This window comes from Thalassophryne amazonica, chromosome 6 (genome assembly GCF_902500255.1).
Source record: "Thalassophryne amazonica chromosome 6, fThaAma1.1, whole genome shotgun sequence".
In the NCBI taxonomy this organism is placed as follows: Eukaryota; Metazoa; Chordata; class Actinopteri; order Batrachoidiformes; family Batrachoididae; genus Thalassophryne; species Thalassophryne amazonica.
This window is the reverse complement of record NC_047108.1, coordinates 61844847-61865763: the sequence shown is the minus strand read 5'-3', so window position 1 is coordinate 61865763 and position 20917 is coordinate 61844847. Positions and strand designations below refer to the sequence as shown.

The 20917-nt window shown below is 40.4% G+C and overlaps 1 long non-coding RNA gene across 1 annotated transcript; it reads right to left on the bottom strand.

The window, feature by feature from the left end:
* Positions 1-9436: 9436 nt before the first annotated feature.
* On the bottom strand, positions 9437-19796 carry LOC117511638. The gene is made up of 3 exons (XR_004561011.1): positions 19784-19796; positions 14088-14094; positions 9437-9590 (listed from the first exon to the last, which is right to left on the bottom strand). It is a non-coding gene; the product is annotated as an uncharacterized LOC117511638 (long non-coding RNA).
* Between the last annotated feature and the right edge of the window lie 1121 nt (positions 19797-20917).

The window sequence follows — 20917 nt, the reverse complement described above, 5'->3', positions numbered from 1 at the left end:
TAAGATTTTATTATCATTATTATCTTTTTTTTATAATATAGTTTACAATTATGGCCATGATATATATAATTAAATTGATGTACAGGATGATTCCAGGTATTTTATGAAAGTTTGTGTGTCCTAACGAGACCCCTTCTATTGCTGACAAGGCAAAAAGCAAAGGTAAATTAACTAGAAATAAATTAAAAAGACGTGACGATCACACACACCTCTCTCCTCGTTTATGTATTTCAACAGAACCATTTCTTTGTATCTTTTTTTGAATTGATGGATGTTAGGACATCGCTTGAGCTGAGGTGCCAAACTATTCCACAGCTTAATGCCACACAGGGACACACAGAAACTTTTCCTGGTAGTTCTCACTGCCTTGACTTTAAAGTTACCACATCCCCTCAAGTTATAGCTTCCTTCTCTCTGGGTGAAGACACTCAAAATATTACTGGGTAATGAGTTTTTACTGGCTTTATATAATTTTCAACAATTTGGATTGCAAAAATAGACTATTTGTATGATCAAGATATCCTACCTTATAGATGATTCTTATTGCCCGCTTTTGGATTATACAGAGGGGATGTAGCAAACTTTGTAATTGTTACCCCAGATTTCTATACAATATGTTAAGTAAGGAGAGATTAAAGAACAATACAATAAATATAATGCATTATGATCCAGAAAATATTTTGCTTTGTACATAATAGAGACATTCTTGGAAACTTTTTTATGTATGTGGCTGATATGAGACTTCCAGCTTAATTTACTATCGATGGTTATCCCTAAAAATTTGACTTCTGACACTTTATCTATTTCGACACCGTCTATATTTATTGGTAAATTAGAATTGACATTATGATTTCCAAAAAACATGACTTTAGTCTTTTTTATATTTAAGGATAATTTATTAATATTCAGCCAAGTTTTCATCTTAATTAATTCACTATTTACCACATTAATAATTTTCCTATAGTTATCACTGGAATAGAATATATTGGTATCATCTGCAAATAATAATAATTTTAATAATTGTGACACATTAAATATGTCATTTATATAAAGATTAAAAAAATGTGGACCCAGTATGGATCCCTGTGGGACCCCACAAGGGATGCCCAAACACCCAGATTTAATTGCACCCATCTGCACAAACTGATGTCTCTCCGTTAAATAGCTTTGAATCCAGTTCCAAGCCACTCCCCTGATACCATATCTTTCCAATTTATTGAGTAGAATTGAGTGATTAAGTGTGTCAAACGCTTTCTTTAAATCAATGAATATTCCAACTATATAGTTTTTACTATCTAAGGCAGGGGTAGGCAACCTGTTCCAGAAAGAGCCATGAGGGTGCAGGTTTTCTTTGTAGCCACTGACTCCACCAGGTGATTTTACTGATTAATATCACTTTGAGCAGATGGAATCAGTTAATCAGTGAAATCACCTGGTGGAGTCAGTGGCTGCAAAGAAAACCTGCACCCTCATGGCTCTTTCTGGAACAGGTTGCCTACCCCTGATCTAAGGTGTTTGTAATCTCTTCTATTGCTTCAATTATTGCAAGTGAAGTTGACCTACCAGACCTAAACCCATATTGACATTCGTTAATTATGTTATATTTTTCTATAAAGGATCCTAACCTGTTATTAAAAAGCTTTTCTAAAATTTTGGAAAATTGTGGAAGTAGAGAGACCGGTCTGTAGTTTGTGAAGATATGTTTATTTCCATTTTTGTATAGTGGAATAACTTTTGCCATCTTCATTTTGATCGGGAATGTCCCAGTTTGAAATGACAAGTTACATATATGAGTCAGGGGTTTTGATATGGTTTTGATTATTGTTTTTACTAGCTTCATATCTATGTCATAACAGTCAGTTGATTTTTTATTTTTACATTTATTAACAATATCTATTATTTCGGCTTCACTAACACTGGAGAGAAACATTGTGTTTGGATTGATTTTTATGAGTGATTCCTGCTCCTTGTTACAACCATTGGGAATTTTTGCTGCCATGTCAGGTCCAATATTAACAAAGAAGTTATTAAAACCATTAAATATGTTATACATATTATAGATGTCCTTGTTCTTATCAATAAAATAATTTGGATAAGAATTACCTCTTACCTTATTTTTGATTATAGTGTTAAGAATTTCACAGATTCTCTTGGTGTCATTTTTATTATTATTTAATAGATTGGTATAATATAATTTCTTGCTGGCTCTGATTATATTAGTTAGTTTGTTTTTATATAATTTATATCTATGTTCAGATTCTTTTGTCCTTAGTCTAACAAATTGTCTGTATAATGTATTCTTTTTACAAGCATTTTATAGACCTTTTGTTAACCATGGACCTTTGGCGACAGTACTGTTTTTGTTGACTTGGCGTATTGGACAATTTATCTCATATAATGAATTGAAAATGTCTAGAAATTTATTGAAGGCACAATCCACATCATTCTCCCTATACACAGTGCGCCAGTCCTGTTTTGTTAAGTCATTATTGAGGTGATCTATTGCTTTTTGGGTTCTTACTCGTTTAAATGCAGAGTATTGGGGTTTTACCTGAAAATTACAATTGGAGTCATACACAGTGAACACAGGAAGATGGTCAGTTATGTCACAATCTATTAGAGTTAGAGTTATCTATTAGAGTTGCACTATTCAATGTAATTCTGCTTGGCCTGGTGATAACTGGGTATAAGCTCATGTTGTACATTGTGTTTATAAATTTGTCAGTTGATGTGTGCCTATTGGGGTTTATTAAATCAATGTTATAATCTCCACATATAATTTTTTTTGTTATTTATTGATGAAAACATTCTGTCCACCCAGTTTGTAAATGTAGCCATATTTGAGCCTGGCGCCCTATATAAACAACTTATAATAATGTTTTTCTTGTTTCCATTATAAATTTCTATTGATATACATTGTAACACATCTTTTATTGTTAACGTCATACTTTCTATTACCTTAAATTTAATATTTTTCCGCACATATATAGCAACACCTCCACCTCCTTTATTCACTCTGTTGATGTAGTTTAGATCATAACCATCCAACTCAAATTGTATTCCTTTTTGCGCATTGAACCACGTTTCTGAAATTGTTATTATATTAAAGGGTTTTGTAAACTGCTGAAGAAATTCTTTGATACTGTTAAAGTTTGTGTACATACTTCTGCTGTTAAAGTGGATAATTGATAATTTACCTTCTGTTTTAACTGTATTAATGTAATCCTGTTCCGTATAGTAGTTGCAATGAACGGTATCAGTCGAAAAATACATATTATCCGGGTCTATTTCGTTTTCCAAATCCATTATCCTATGTTCGGTGTACTCAGTTGCTTTTAATTCCAATAATTCCTGGTTTATTATCCTCTGTTGTATTATTTCATCTCCTGAAGTAGAGATTATGGGTTTTGATTCAATGGTTTGTGAAGTAGAACTAGTTTGTTTGTTTTTTTTTTCTCCATACATTATTGACTCATATTTCATTTTTTTCCAGCTCTTTTATGTCCTTAATAACCAGCACCTTAGCTACTTCAGGAGACCCATTCAGTTTAATGAAGACTTTACAATTAACTGACCCATGTATTCTGAATTTTGTTTGTTTTCCTTAAGTATCTGGCTTTTTTAGCAATGTCTGCATTTGTTTTTGTCAAGAAATGCTATTGGCGCACATGACAGGAGGATCACCAACACGAATACAACTCCCATCTCTGGATGGAGCTGCACCTTAAACAGAGAGAAAAAACAGAATCAGGCATCAGAAAGACAAAAAAAAAAAAAAAACGGTATAATTTGCCAGCATTAAACAACAAGAAAAACAGAGAAATACTAAGGTGATCGCCGGCCACTAGCCTTAAACTTCACTAAAAGACCCAGAATTTAGGTAAAGTTGAGGCCGCGGCCCGCTCCAATTACTAATAAATGAATTAAAAGAGTAAAAAGCGTAAAACAAAACTGTACCAGTATGCTAGCCATATGAAAGGGAAAATAAGTGCGTCTTAAGTCAGGACTTGAAAGTCTCCACAGAATCTGACTGTTTTATTGATGCAGGGAGATCATTCCACAGAAGAGGGGCACGATAAGAGAAAGCTCTGTGACCCGCAGACTTCTTATTCACCTTAGGGACACAAAGTAATCCTGCACCCTGAGAACGTAAAGCTCGGGCCGGTACGTAAGGTTTAATTAGGTCAGCTAGATAGGGAGGTGCCAGTCCATGAATAATTTTATAGGTTAGTAGCAGAACCTTAAAATCTGATCTCACTGGGACAGGAAGCCAGTGAAGGGATGCCAAAATGGGTGTAATGTGGTCAAACTTTCTGCTTCGTGTCAAAAGTCTGACTGCAGCATTTTGAACCAATTGGCGACCCCTAATGCTAGACTGCAGTAAACCAGAAAATAGAACATTGCAGTAGTCCAATCTAGAAGAGATAAATGCATGGATCAGGGTCTCAGCATCAGCCATAGACAGGATGGGATGAATCTTTGCTATATTTTGCAGGTGGAAGAAAGCAGTCCTAGTTTCTAATGTGGAGGCCAAAGGACAATGAAGGATCAAAAATTACCCGAAGGTTCCTCACTTTGTCAGTGTGATGTATGACACACGAGCCGAGGCTGAGCGTTAACTGTTCAAATTGATGCCGATGTCTCACTGGACCAAGAACCATCATTTCAGTCTTATCAGAGTTTAAAAATAGGAAGTTTCTAGACATCCAACTTCTCACTGCTGCAAGGCAATCTTCTAAGGATTTTATGTGAACGAGATTACCAGCAGTTGTCGGCATATATAACTATCATCTGCATAGCAGTGAAAGGTAATCCCAAAACGCCACAATATGTGCCCAAGGGGTGCTATATAAAGGGAGAAAAGCAGGGGGCCTAAGACAGACCCCTGTGGAACCCCAAATTTCATGTCACTAAGGTTAGAGGTAGTGTTACTGTACAAAACAGTGAGAATGACTGGTCAAGTATGACGTCAGCCAAGGGCACTCCCAGTAATCCCAAAATGATTTTCCAGATAAAAGTAGAATATGATGATCCACTGTATCAAATGCAGCACTGAGATCTAACAGCAACAGAACCGTAGTGGTGTCCGAATCCATTGTAAGCAGAAGATCGTTCACCACTTTAGTGAGAGCCGTCTCTGTGGAATGATATTTTCTAAAAGCAGACTGCAGTGGCTCAAAGAGATCATTCTCCGTAAGATAGTCTACGAGCTGCCGTGACATCAATCAATCAATCAATCAACCCTTTTCTTATATAGCGCCAAATCACAACAAACAGTTGCCCCAAGGCGCTCCATATTGTAAGGCAAGGCCATACAATAATTATGAAAAACCCCAACGGTCAAAACGACCCCCTATGAGCAAGCACTTGGCCACAGTGGGAAGGACATCACTTTTTCCAGAATTTTAGAGAAAAAGGATAGATTTGATATCGGCCAATAGTTTGTCAATACACTAGGGTCAAGATTAGGTTTCTTAAGTAATGGTTTAATCACTGCAGATTTGAAACATTTAGGAACAGATCCAGAAGTTAAAGAAAGATTAATAATTTCCAGCACAGTCAGCCCAAGAGTGGGCCACAGGTCCTTAAACAGTTTTGTTGGTATAGGATCAAATAAACAGGTTGTGCTTTTTGTTGACATTACGAGTTTTGTCAGCATGCCTAGTGAGATACTGTCAAATTCTGTAAATCTAGGTAATACCTCAGTAGTGGTGCCCACATAAATAGCAGGGTGTAGTGGCTGGATTAAGGCATGCTCGGATATGTTTAACCTGATGTCTTCTATTTTCTTCCCAAAGTAATCCAGGAAATCTTGTGCTGTAAAAGGAGAGCGAATGGTGGTTGTCCATGAATAAGTGTTGCCACCATGTTGAACAAGAACTTTGAGTTATGCTTGTTTTTGTTGATCAAATCAGAGTAGTAAGTCCGCTTTGTAGCCAATAATGCATGCTTATAGTCTAAGATAGCATCATGCCACGCAAGGTGAAATACTTCTAATTTTGAACAACGCCATTTCCGTTCTAGACCTCCTTTATGCTTGAGGTCACGAGGATAATTATTGAACCAAGGTGACTGTGATTTGGGGGAGAGCAGTTTTAACACAGGTGGTGCAATCATGTCGAGTGTAGTTTTGAGCACTGAGTTTAAACTATCCACAAGTCTGTCTACTGACTGGGTATTTGTCAAATGTGAAGCTAAGACATCAGGCAGTCTAGCTTCGAGTTCAGTCTTAGTTGTAACTTATTTATATGAATGTTAAAGTCACCAATGATCAGAATGTTATCTACACTAGTTGACAAGTTAGAGATGAATGCACCAAATTCATCTAAGAATTCAGAATATGGGCCAGGAGGCCTATATACAGTGACAAAGTAATACGATTGATTTTTATTGTTCTGACCTTGGCAATGTGTAATATCCTGAGCAGAGCGGAGAATCAGATGCTCAAACGAGTGATATTTGTAACCCCCAACAGCTAATAAGCTAAACCTAGATTTATAAATAAGAGCAACACCCCCGCCTTGCTTCGCATCATGACGGCCGTGACTAAATGTATATGCTGGTGGGCAGGCCTCATTTAAGGGGAGGACAGCTGTAGGTTTAAGCCAGGTTTCACATAGCCCAATCATATCTAAGTGATGATCAATAATTAGATCATTGATCAACAATGATTTTGAGGACAGTGATCTTATCTTAATGAAACCCAGTCTAAGGACCTCAGTGGGGTTGACAGTTGAACTGTTTGGGTTTAGGGGTGGTTCCAGAGTAGCATATATAAGATGCCTAGAAGTAGGTTTAGGTTTAAGACATTCCACGCGCGTTGTAGGTAGCAGACACGAAATCTTTGCTATTGCTGGAACAACCACTGGGCCATCCTCAATTTCAACATAATCCAATATAGTAATGTGTTATGTGTAGGACGCGGGTTAGAGAACCGAACCAGCGTCTGACTGAACCCAGCGCTAAATAATCAGAGAGCAGTTCCAAAGAACAAAATTTATTTCCCTCCTGTGCAATAATACAAGTGCAAACAAAAGACATATAATGGCCTGGTGAGGTGAACGATGGCGCGCTCTCACAGCGCCCAAACGGATCGGAGCCCAGCAGTTCTGGACCCAAGAAACCCCGCCGACACCCCCCAGGTGGCTAGGACATGAACTGACTCTGTGAAGGACGGACAAGGTGAGGTAAGTCAACACTGCAACACAAAACACCATTCAGAGGCACACATCATCAGCAACATGTTCAGCTCTGAATTCAGGCTTAATTTAAAGGGGCAGCTTCTCACGGCAAGTGGAGGATCATTAATCCACACGCCACGGCAGTGAGGAGCAAACCACACAATTTTCACCACTGTTCCAATAAAGCTGCGTTAGACGCCAAATTACAGTCATTAATTACTCAAGCAGTAGTCACCCCTGTAGTGTGCTGACAGCGTGTATCCCTCACCCCTGACCTCCTTCACAGGCACAATGTGTCAGAACCTGGAGCGGCCCTCAGTGTCACACAAACGGTCGTCACAAGGTCGTATTCTCCAGCAATTCAGCCCTGGTCACTCAGGGCTTAAATGCAGTACTTTATCTCATAATTGGTCCCAGCTGAAAGTCCTTAGGTCCGCACGTGAGCGTCATCCACAGGTGCAGCAGATAGGCTTAATGAGGGTGAACGTGAGCGTCATCCACAGGTGCAGCAGATAGGCTTAATGAGGGTGAAGGATTCTTCTGTACAGCACATTCCTTTCAGGAATCAGTTCAAAACCACCTGGAGAGAAAAACAAAATAAAAGCAGCACCAAAATTCCAGCCAAACCCCCCAACACAGAACAGTAATGGGTATTAAGTTTGGAAAGCATATCCCTCTGTGATTTTTATGGACATGACTACAGAAGCAGGCCACAGTCTCAACTTGTTGAAATTCCCTCCCTGGCAAATAAACTGCACTATCACCGTAGTGGATTTTCTGCACTAAATTCCCCGCTAAGCTAATGGATTCCACACCCACATCTGTCATAAGCCTTGCAGGGTCTGTAATCACCTGCTCCGTGGCCTGCTGTAGATTCCTAATGTTACCCTCCCTGTAGAGCTCTATGTATGTTCACAGACAAGATGGCGGCGCCTTCCTCAGTAGGGTGGAGGCCCTCCGGCATCAGCAAGCCACGGCGGCCCCAGAACAAAGGCCAGTTATCAATAAAGCTAAAGCCTTGCTGTCTACAAAACTGCGCCAGCCACCTATTTAACGATGTCAGTCTGCTAAACGCCTCATCAGTACCTCGGGAGGGGAGGGGACCAGAGACTATTAATCAATGCTGACACATTTTTCTGGCAAGGTCACAAGTCCTCTCTATGTCCATTTTTGTGACCTCTGAGTGCTTCATCCTGATATCATTGGTGCCAACGTGAATAACTATGTGACTATATCTCATGTCATGTTCCTTCGTCTGTCTTCCCTTCTGCAATCTCAGCACCCTAAGATGAGATGCAATGTCGGAAGCTCTGGCCCCAGGAATACATTTAACGTCAGCCGGCATCTGTAACCTGACTTTGTGGGTGATAGAATCCTCTATCACTAAAGTCCAGTGTTTCAGCCTGGAGACAGGAGTGGAAGTCACATGTGGGCTCAGAGAATTCACATCTGGCAAATCCAAGGGGGATTCACAGTTCGCACTGGCGAGTGTGATCAGGGTGCCACAACTGGGCACCAAGCCCTACAGGGCTTCCTCCGCCTAGCCACAGTCCGAAAGCCGTCATTGCTAGTTGGCCCAACACTAACTTCATCTGGAGTGCCCGTAACATCTAACTCCACTGCGCTAAGAAGCTGCTCTAACTTACGGACACGGCTCTCTAAGAGAGCCACCCTATCTTCCAACATCATGCAGGATTTACGAAGGGTGTAAAGTAGAATTAGTAGTGTACTTTGTACACTGAGAAATTCAAGAATGTAGCCAAGCAAACACGAGCTAACCAATAATGGATAAGCTAACCACTCCTAAGGCTCACACAGACACAAATAAATTTATTAAAATTCACAGCAGTTCAACTGAAAAACTAACAGAAGTATTCAACGGGTAGAAAACAAACAGCTATAAAAAGTAACAACGGAGAGGGGATGGGTCGACCTAGCTAGCGATAACTAACCACTAGCGAATGCTAACTGCTAGCAAATGCTAACTGCTAGCGATTCACAACAGGGCTGTTGTTAAATAACATTCAGAGCAGATACAATTAATAACCAGAAGAGTGCTAAACAGAAATAAAAAAAAGTGTATACAACCGTGTGAAGTTCAGAGTGGTGTCACAGCAACAAGCAATCTGTCAGAAGCAGGTTGCCAGATCTGTGAAAATCCTGTAATACAGCCTCACTGCACACCATTCCAGCAATTAGCCCAGTGATCGCACAATCTAAGGTGAGGCACGGCTGGATGCTGCCTCAGTGCACGTCTCCTCTCAGCATTTGAATGGCAAATATAAAAATTCAGCGATTTTGAATAAAACATAATCTAAAACTGGTGAAGTTAAAAGGAAAATAACTTTATAGTACAAATCACTGGATAAATGTAACCATTTAATTTATTTTTTCATTTTACATTTTTTTCTTCCCATGATGACAGGTGACACCATGAGAGTGCCCATTCGACCCACTCTCGGCCGGCATTGGCCAGAGTCCAGGTGTCGCCCATGAACATCCAACAGCTCAGAAAAGGCGGGGCCATTTGTGCTTCCAACACGAAAATAGAGTGCAGGCAGACCATTTTTTAAGCTGGATGTGGGAATGGCCCAACCTTTTCTAAGTGCCTCACGAGTGTGTCACCACACAAATGGCGGGGGACTGTCCGCGTACCCCACCACAAATGGCACACGAGTGTACGTGCCAATTTGTGCTTCTTTTGCCCAGCTTCGCGGATCCTGATTTTGTATCAAATCATGATAACTATCACCAGCTAACATCATCAATGTGAAATATATAATTATTTATTTATTTTGCCCCATCCCAACATTTTTTGTAATGCGTTGTAGGACTGATTGCAGGAATAAGTGTATATTAAAAAATTTAATGAAGTTGATCACACAAAATATGAAATATTTTGGGTTCATACTGTCTTCAATGACATAGACAAGAAAATAAATGAATCACTCAGTAAGAATCAGTGCATTTCTGTTTGTATAGAAGGCAATGCACTGTCAACCTGATTTCTCTTCTTTTAGTAATTTACCAGGCATGGGTGCAATTTGGTGGGGGATGGGGGGACATGTCCCCCCCCACCTTATCAACCAGGGGGGACAGAATATGGTATGTCCCCCTCACCTTCTGACATATATGTGTGTACTTGAAACATGCTATGTCAGTCTCATGTGCAAAACCATGTCAGAATAGTATCTTTGTTTCTGCAAGTTTGTATTTTTAGCAGCATTGACTTGTTTACAACACCTGTTTCTTGTTTGTCACATTCTGAATTTTCTGGGACTGCATTTGCCCAGATTTGAAGCCAAAAATAGTTGCCTCTAGGGACTAGTGTCTACACATAAGTATCAATGGATCATATGCTAATTTACTAAATTCTGAAAGTTAGAAAAGGAAATCAGAAAAGCTATCTGGGACCTCAGAAAGCCCATCTGCAATTATTGCTTGATCTCCAAAATCAGTCTATGCAAGCGAAATTATGTTCAGTATGAGTGTTGTCATTAGTGCCACTTCGAAAATTAAATTTATGATAACTAGTTTATCCTAAACTTATGATCTGTTGTTTTTTCAAACTTATGCAAAAACAAATCTTGAGAAAAAAAAATACAGTATGCGATAGTTAATAATTATTAAGAGCCTGTTCTTTCATATTTATGAATACATTTTACCACATTGCAGTTGTTTTTTTTTAATGAAAACTCAACCTATCATTCTTTTTGAGTTCTACACATGTGGTGATACATTATTTACACCAGAATGTTAATAAAATCAATGCTGGCTATTCTCAGAATAAAGTACTTATATCCACAGTTTAAATTGCATAAGTCAAATGGTGTCCACTTTATGGTCTTCTCAAAACATTAAAATTACTGTTCTGGATGCTCAGAATGCATCTGAGCTTATCTAGAAACCATTGGCTTCTGGGGGCCTAAAACGGCCCCAGACCCCCGGCCTATGGGCTTCGGCCCTGCGGGCCTCGCACTTTATCCCCCCCAATTCCTAGTTCTAAATTGCGCCCTTATTACCAGGCTCTTTTTGTTCATACTATATTGTATTTCAATAAAATGCTAGGGTGTACTGAATAATTTAATTGACTTCAAGAAACAAAGTTATTGGATTCTGCTATATACAACTTTTCTTCACAGCCTCGATCATCTCATCATTTGCATGAAATACCAGACATTGTGAGAGGATAGTGTTTTCACTATTTCTATAGCTTACACATATAAGTAAGCTTACACATATACACATATATTGCCTTGCTTGCCTCTACTGGTGGTTGGCTCTCACTGCGGTATTGTATCACTTCCTGTTCTGGAGCACAGCGGTGTTTTTCTGTATCTGTTAGCTGTTTAATCTGCGCAGTTAGATTGATCTAGTTATCTAGATTACGATTTGTTTCCCAGTGTAATCTTTACGTGCCTTAACTAAAGCACTCCTTCTGCTGAATCACCTCTAAATTATTTACACATTATTCACTTTGCGTGTTTTTAGGAATCCGCTAGCTTAGCGTAGCTACTAGCTCTTAGCCGATTTAGCATGGCGGCTTCTCCTGTCTCTCCCGCACTTTTCTGCTCTGGGTGTGAAATGTTTAGTTATTCCTCGGCCTCCTTTAGCAGTAATGGTACTTGTAATAAGTGTAGCTTATTCGTAGCTTTGGAGGCCAGGCTGGGCGAATTGGAGACTCGGCTCCGCACCGTGGAAAATTCTACAGCTAGCAAGGCCCCTGTAGTCGGTGCGGACCAAGGTAGCTTAGCCGCCGTTAGTTCCCCCCTGGCAGATCCCGAGCAGCCGGGAAAGCAGGCCGACTGGGTGACTGTGAGGAGGAAGCGTAGCCCTAAACAGAAGCCCCGTGTACACCGCCAACCCGTTCACATCTCTAACCGTTTTTTTCCCACTCGACGACACACCCGCCGAGGATCAAACTCTGGTTATTGGCGACTCTGTTTTGAGAAATGTGAAGTTAGCGACACCAGCAACCATAGTCAATTGTCTTCCGGGGGCCAGAGCAGGCGACATTGAAGGAAATTTGAAACTGCTGGCTAAGGCTAAGCGTAAATTTGGTAAGATTGTAATTCACGTCGGCAGTAATGACACCCGGTTACGCCAATCGGAGGTCACTAAAATTAACATTAAATCGGTGTGTAACTTTGCAAAAACAATGTCGGACTCTGTAGTTTTCTCTGGGCCCCTCCCCAATCGGACCGGGAGTGACATGTTTAGCCGCATGTTCTCCTTGAATTGCTGGCTGTCTGAGTGGTGTCCAAAAAATGAGGTGGGCTTCATAGATAATTGGCAAAGCTTCTGGGGAAAACCTGGTCTTGTTAGGAGAGACGGCATCCATCCCACTTTGGATGGAGCAGCTCTCATTTCTAGAAATCTTAAATCCTCCAAACCGTGACTATCCAGGGTTGGGACCAGGAAGCAGAGTTGTAGTCTTACACACCTCTCTGCAGCTTCTCTCCCCCTGCCATCCCCTCATTACCCCATCCCCGTAGAGACGGTGCCTGCTCCCAGACTACCAATAACCAGCAAAAATCTATTTAAGCATAAAAATTCAAAAAGAAAAAATAATATAGCACCTTCAACTGCACCACAGACTAAAACAGTTAAATGTGGTCTATTAAACATTAGGTCTCTCTCTTCTAAGTCCCTGTTGGTAAATGATATAATAATTGATCAACATATTGATTTATTCTGCCTAACAGAAACCTGGTTACAGCAGGATGAATATGTTAGTTTAAATGAGTCAACACCCCCGAGTCACACTAACTGTCAGAATGCTCGTAGCACGGGCCGGGGTGGAGGATTAGCAGCAATCTTCCATTCCAGCTTATTAATTAATCCAAAACCCAGACAGAGCTTTAATTCATTTGAAAGCTTGTCTCTTAGTCTTGTCCATCCAAATTGGAAGTCCCAAAAACCAGTTTTATTTGTTATTATCTATCGTCCACCTGGTCGTTACTGTGAGTTTCTCTGTGAATTTTCAGACCTTTTGTCTGACTTAGTGCTTAGCTCAGATAAGATAATTATAGTGGGCGATTTTAACATCCACACAGATGCTGAGAATGACAGCCTCAACACTGCATTTAATCTATTATTAGACTCTATTGGCTTTGCTCAAAAAGTAAATGAGTCCACCCACCACTTTAATCATATCTTAGATCTTGTTCTGACTTATGGTATGGAAATAGAAGACTTAACAGTATTCCCTGAAAACTCCCTTCTGTCTGATCATTTCTTAATAACATTTACATTTACTCTGATGGACTACCCAGCAGTGGGGAATAAGTTTCATTACACTAGAAGTCTTTCAGAAAGCGCTGTAACTAGGTTTAAGGATATGATTCCTTCTTTATGTTCTCTAATGCCATATACCAACACAGTGCAGAGTAGCTACCTAAACTCTGTAAGGGAGATAGAGTATCTCGTCAATAGTTTTACATCCTCATTGAAGACAACTTTGGATGCTGTAGCTCCTCTGAAAAGAGAGCTTTAAATCAGAAGTGTCTGACTCCGTGGTATAACTCACAAACTCGTAGCTTAAAGCAGATAACCCGTAAGTTGGAGAGGAAATGGCATCTCACTAATTTAGAAGATCTTCACTTAGCCTGGAAAAAGAGTCTGTTGCTCTATAAAAAAGCCCTCCGTAAAGCTAGGACATCTTTCTACTCATCACTAATTGAAGAAAATAAGAACAACCCCAGGTTTCTTTTCAGCACTGTAGCCAGGCTGACAAAGAGTCAGAGCTCTATTGAGCTGAGTATTCCATTAACTTTAACTAGTAATGACTTCATGACTTTCTTTGCTAACAAAATTTTAACTATTAGAGAAAAAATTACTCATAACCATCCCAAAGACGTATCGTTATCTTTGGCTGCTTTCAGTGATGCCGGTATTTGGTTAGACTCTTTCTCTCCGATTGTTCTGTCTGAGTTATTCTCATTAGTTACTTCATCCAAACCATCAACATGTTTATTAGACCCCATTCCTACCAGGCTGCTCAAGGAAGCCCTACCATTAATTAATGCTTCGATCTTAAATATGATCAATCTATCTTTGTTAGTTGGCTATGTACCACAGGCTTTAAGGTGGCAGTAATTAAACCATTACTTAAAAAGCCATCACTTGACCCAGCTATCTTAGCTAATTATAGGCCAATCTCCAACCTTCCTTTTCTCTCAAAAATTCTTGAAAGGGTAGTTGTAAAACAGCTAACTGATCATCTGCAGAGGAATGGTCTATTTGAAGAGTTTCAGTCAGGTTTTAGAATTCATCATAGTACAGAAACAGCATTAGTGAAGGTTACAAATGATCTTCTTATGGCCTCGGACAGTGGACTCATCTCTGTGCTTGTTCTGTTAGACCTCAGTGCTGCTTTTGATACTGTTGACCATAAAATTTTATTACAGAGATTAGAGCATGCCATAGGTATTAAAGGCACTGCGCTGCGGTGGTTTGAATCATATTTGTCTAATAGATTACAATTTGTTCATGTAAATGGGGAATCTTCTTCACAGACTAAAGTTAATTATGGAGTTCCACAAGGTTCTGTGCTAGGACCAATTTTATTTACTTTATACATGCTTCCCTTAGGCAGTATTATTAGACGGTATTGCCTAAATTTTCATTGTTACGCAGATGATACCCAGCTTTATCTATCCATGAAGCCAGAGGACACACACCAATTAGCTAAACTGCAGGATTGTCTTACAGACATAAAGACATGGATGACCTCTAATTTCCTGCTTTTAAACTCAGATAAAACTGAAGTTATTGTACTTGGCCCCACAAATCTTAGAAACATGGTGTCTAACCAGATCCTTACTCTGGATGGCATTACCCTGACCTCTAGTAATACTGTGAGAAATCTTGGAGTCATTTTTGATCAGGATATGTCATTCAAAGTGCATATTAAACAAATATGTAGGACTGCTTTTTTGCATTTACGCAATATCTCTAAAATCAGAAAGGTCTTGTCTCAGAGTGATGCTGAAAAACTAATTCATGCATTTATTTCCTCTAGGCTGGACTATTGTAATTCATTATTATCAGGTTGTCCTAAAAGTTCCCTAAAAAGCCTTCAGTTAATTCAAAATGCTGCAGCTAGAGTACTGACGGGGACTAGAAGGAGAGAGCATATCTCACCCATATTGGCCTCTCTTCATTGGCTTCCTGTTAATTCTAGAATAGAACTTAAAATTCTTCTTCTTACTTATAAGGTTTTGAATAATCAGGTCCCATCTTATCTTAGGGACCTCGTAGTACCATATCACCCCAATAGAGCGCTTCGCTCTCAGACTGCAGGCTTACTTGTAGTTCCTAGGGTTTGTAAGAGTAGAATGGGAGGCAGAGCCTTCAGCTTTCAGGCTCCTCTCCTGTGGAACCAGCTCCCAATTCAGATCAGGGAGACAGACACCCTCTCTACTTTTAAGATTAGGCTTAAAACTTTCCTTTTTGCTAAAGCTTATAGTTAGGGCTGGATCAGGTGACCCTGAACCATCCCTTAGTTATGCTGCTATAGACGTAGACTGCTGGGGGGTTCCCATGATGCACTGTTTCTTTCTCTTTTTGCTCTGTATGCACCACTCTGCATTTAATCATTAGTGATCGATCTCTGCTCCCCTCCACAGCATGTCTTTTTCTTGGTTCTCTCCCTCAGCCCCAACCAGTCCCAGCAGAAGACTGCCCCTCCCTGAGCCTGGTTCTGCTGGAGGTTTCTTCCTGTTAAAAGGGAGTTTTTCCTTCCCACTGTAGCCAAGTGCTTGCTCACAGGGGGTCGTTTTGACCGTTGGGGTTTTACATAATTATTGTATGGCCTTGCCTTACAATATAAAGCGCCTTGGGGCAACTGTTTGTTGTGATTTGGCGCTATATAAAAAAATTGATTGATTGATTGATTGATATAATATTTCTTCCTGTTTAATTATTTCAAATATCCCATTGGGCCTTTGGCTGCAGCAGCAGCGTGTGTGTGTTCGTAGACTCAATTCTTGCACGTACATATGTTAATGCAAGAGGAAAACACCACTGGTTGTTTTAGTTTTGTCACACGTCAGTTTCAGAGACAGTGAGTGAGTCAGTGAGCAGTTTGTCTGCTGCCAGCAGTGACACTGAGGCTGAGGATGTCCTAGATGCATTGTTTGTAGTGAGTAATAAACTCCATCGCTGCGTAATAAAGAACGCAAGTTCAAATCAGCAGTACTGAAGCAACTCCGAGTAGGAAGAAATACAGCATTCCAGCATTGCTCAACACTTATTAAGAAAGGCATTATTTGTAATCACAAGCGCTCATAACCTGCCCAGCTGAGTATTTTATTCCCTCACACATGGCCCATCAACTCACTGATGATCGCTCGTTCATCATTTTACGTTAAGCATCATTTCACCTCTCTAACACTCCAAATGCACTTGGATTTAACCATGAGTAAAATATTTAAAGTGTTTTCAGCCATGGGCCAACCGCCCGGGTTAAAAACATTTAGTGCAAATGAGAGGGAAAAAGTGCTCACTGGGTGATTTTGCAGAAGCAGAGTCATCTGTTTTTCTTGGCTTCTGCCTTCACCTCATGCCCCCTATTTCCACTGAAAACTAAAACACTCACTAAGCTTCCACCACAGTCCTTGCACACTACCTCACTTTACAGTATGCATGTGTGAGTATAACACTGCAAAAGTTCACTCTTTCCCCATATTGATAACTGTTGCCATAGCAACAAACATGGATTACCACATGGAGGGTGATGATGGATGAAGGGAAGTGCATGTGTATATATGCATAAATGCATCTGGATCCTAAAAAGTATTTATTCATGAGCCTGTGCAGGACTGCGACGAGCACAATGAGGGTTACTGGGTCAAGATGTAATCAAATAGAATTTGTAATAAACACAGAGTAACTGCATCCAGAAATTACACATACTGCACGAGTGGAGATAACTTCCACCCCAGTCTGTGCTGCTTGCATAATATACAAGAGGTGCTGGAGAACAAAGGAAAGGATGGGTGCATGGATGAATAGAAACTGAATCAACATCGAATTACATTCTGGATTGCTCAGTGTGTCTGTTAAACACAAGGTACATAAACACAGAGATTAACAACTGCACATGTTCCACCCTGATAAAATTGCACTATAATCCCTTAAATTCCACTGCCATTGGTAATCTTATCTATTATTTCCCTGATTTAAGAACTGAATCATGAAAACCTGCATACACGAAAGCAACCATCAGCCCAGTGAAGTGCATTTTAATAAATATGCAAAACACAGCAAAGCACTGCTTTCATAATTAAATCATGACAGTTGAAGTGACACACTAAAATGGAGCCATACACATCCTCTCTGAAATATTTCACTGATATTTTATCCGCTGCCTTGGTAATAAGAGTGCTCACACTGCAAATTTGTCTTTATTGCCTTGTGCTTGCCAGCTTGTGCTTTCACAATCAGGAGTAATGCATTTTCTCATTGCTCTAATTATTTCCTGTCTGAGCTGTAATATTTGGTCCTTCTATTTGTGTGAACACTCACAAAAATGCACACACCACTCTCCAGATGGTGCATTATAATCCACTATCTGCCACCAGTTTCCATCATTTGCATTATTGAGCTTCATCTGAAATGGCAAGTGGCCACAACGGATAAGGATTTATGTTATAAATAAAGTCAATCAGTTCAAGGCAATTTTCAGCCCGTGCTAAAAAGGAAAAACTAAGAAATTTGACGGTGTAAATGTGTATCTGTATAACTGATGGGTATAATGTTGTTGATATAAAAGAAAACACTGCTTTCTGAATTTTGCAGCTAAACTTTTATCTATCAGTGCAAAGCTGAGATATGACACTTGTTATCATGAAGTGCATACTAAATTTTGCAGTGTTAAATTAACAGTGCAGCAAGTGCATATGGTGTGTAACAGCCTGAGTACAACCCAAGACCCTTCCACAGGGGAAGACAGGTAAGTGAGTGAAATGTTCTTTTATCGAGTTCAGTGCACAGAAAGAGGGCGTAACACTATGTGTTATGTAGGGCAACTAGTCCAGTGAGGGATTATTAGTAGAAGGGATTGTGCTTGCCAGTATACTCCAGGCCCAAATGATAATACAGTGCATCCAGAAAGGATTCACAGTGCTTCACTTTTTCCACATTTTGTTATGTTACAGCCTCATTCTAAAATGGATGAAATAGATTTTTCCTCAAACTTCTACCCACAATACCCCATAATGACAATGTGAAAAGTTTTTTTTTTTTTTTAGATTTTTGCAGATTTATATTGCAAAAAACAAAGAAATCACACACACATGATAAACAGGGCCCAGTCAAACAATTGTTCAATTTCTAACTCTAACTCTAACTTGTGGAATAGGGATGCATGTGTATAATAAATCTCTTTCTGGGTAACTGTTCACCAGAAATGTATCATAGTATTTCTTATGAATTTGTTGGGAAGGTGTCGTAGCACGGACCCACAACAGGGGGCGCAAATGAACGGACAATGAATAAGCCAAAAAGGTAACAATTTAATGTTGCGATAATACACAACGAAACGTACTGTAATCTGCACAGTCAATTTAACACCAGGTGACGTGTGGGCAGGCTCGAAGATAGAAGACCCCCGACGAGAGAGAAGCTGCGTCCCACACGGCTTCCACCACCAACGGTCTGAAGAACACCGGAGCCGCCAAGTCCCGAGTCCCCAGGTGGCCTCTGTCTTCGGCTGTCGACCCTGGTACTGCTGGCAGAAAGCAGAAATATGATGAGTGAGTGTGAGTCCGCACACTCAGTAAATCCACAGTTAACGAGGGAGAAAGCGCCTCCACCTCCAAGTACACACTCGTGCAGCTCCTGTTTGAGCACTTATCTGGGTGGGAGGTGTTGCGAAGCCGTCGCTGAACACCTCAAACGCCACCTCCACAGACGAGTCTCACCGACAGGAAAACGGCTGCAAAGAAGAGTTTAGACAGATACACAGTCTTAAGTTCACAGAGAAATTACCTTGGTAATGGTAGTCGATTTCTCGGCGGGGAGGTGGAGTTGCAGTCCTGCTTTTATGGTGGTGATGATGAACGAGTGACAGCTGGTGCAGAGGATGAGTGACAGCTGTCACTTCTTCTGGGTCTGGCGCCCTCTTGTGCTTGGAGCCCGCACTCCAAGCAGGGCGCCCTCTGGTGGTGGTGGGCCAGCAGTACCTCCTCTTCAGCGGCCCACACAACAGAATTTGCAAATTACAGACACAATTTCTTTTTTTTTTTTTTTTTTTGGTGGGGGGGGAATTGAATTTTAAAAAGAACTGGTGATAATAATGGAAGTTTTACAAGACTGAAACTGATATTTTCAAGCCAAACAATGCTCATATAAAGAAATGAAGTTATTTAAAAGTTGACTCACAACAGGTTACCTCAAGTCATTGAAACCACCATGTGACATGTAGTCAGATACAACAAAACCTGACAATGCACTTAGGTGACAAAACAACAGGAAATAATATACAAGTGGCTTGTTCACAAGTCAGTCTTGTACACATTCTCCTTCACAGGAGCAGATGGCATTGCAGTCCAAATCTGCTGCCGTGCACTTGCATCCGTGCTTGCAGTGCTTCTTACAGCCACACGACACAAGCTCCTGGCATGTTTCTGCATCTTCAGGGAGTGTGGTCCAGACTGGCCCATAGGAGCCATCTTCTTCATCCCTGGTCTAACCCCAGCTTGTTGGTGGAAGTAGCTGTGGCTGTGCAGTATAATAAAGATAACAATAATATTAATAATAATTCAAATTGATTTCATTTATTTATATAGCGCCAAATCACAACAAAGTTGCCTCAAGGCGCTTCACACAAGTAAGGTCGAACCTTACTAACCTCTAGAGCAGGGGTGGGCAATCATGTGTCATGAAGGGCCGAGACACTGCAAGTTTTCTTTACTACCAATCACTTCAGCAGGTGATTTCATTAATGATCAGGTGTCTCAGCAGGTGATTTCATTGACGATCAGGTGTTTATATTCAGGGGAGAAGCTCATCAGCAAGCCACCTGTTGAGGTGATTGGTAGTAAGGAAAACCTGCAGTGTCTCGGCCCTCACTGCCCACCCCTGCACTAGAGCAAGTACATAGGTGACAGTGGTAAGGAAAAACTCTCTCTGATGATTTCAGGAAGAAACCTGAAGCAGACCAGGCTCAAAGGGGTGACCTTCTGCTTGGGCCATGCTACTAACACAATTGACAATACAAATATACAGGAAATTTTGGGAGTCCATGCTGGTGTCCAGGAAGGGAGGCTTGCAGAAGAAGACACCCACTCCCGCTTCAGGTTGGAGCCGCAACTCAAACAAAGAGAGAAAAAAAAAAGAGAATGGGGTGGCAGAAGACAACAAATAAGGTATAATTTGTCAGCATTAACCAAGAAAACAGAAGAAATACTAAGGTGATCACCGGCCACTCGCCCTAAGCTTCACCAAAAGACCCAAACGCTGATAAAGTTGAGGCCACGGCCCGCTCTGTTTAATAACAAAATGAATTTAAAAGCATAGGAAGCATAGTACCATACTATGCTAGTATGCTAGCCATATGAATGGGAAAATACAGTAAGTGTGGGAAAATAAGTCTGGACTTGATAGTCTCTACAGAATCTGACTGTTTTATTGATGCAGGGAGATCATTCCACAGAACAGGGGCATGATAAGAGAATGCTCTGTGACCCGCAGACTTTTTATTCACCCTAGGGACACAAAGTATTCCTGCA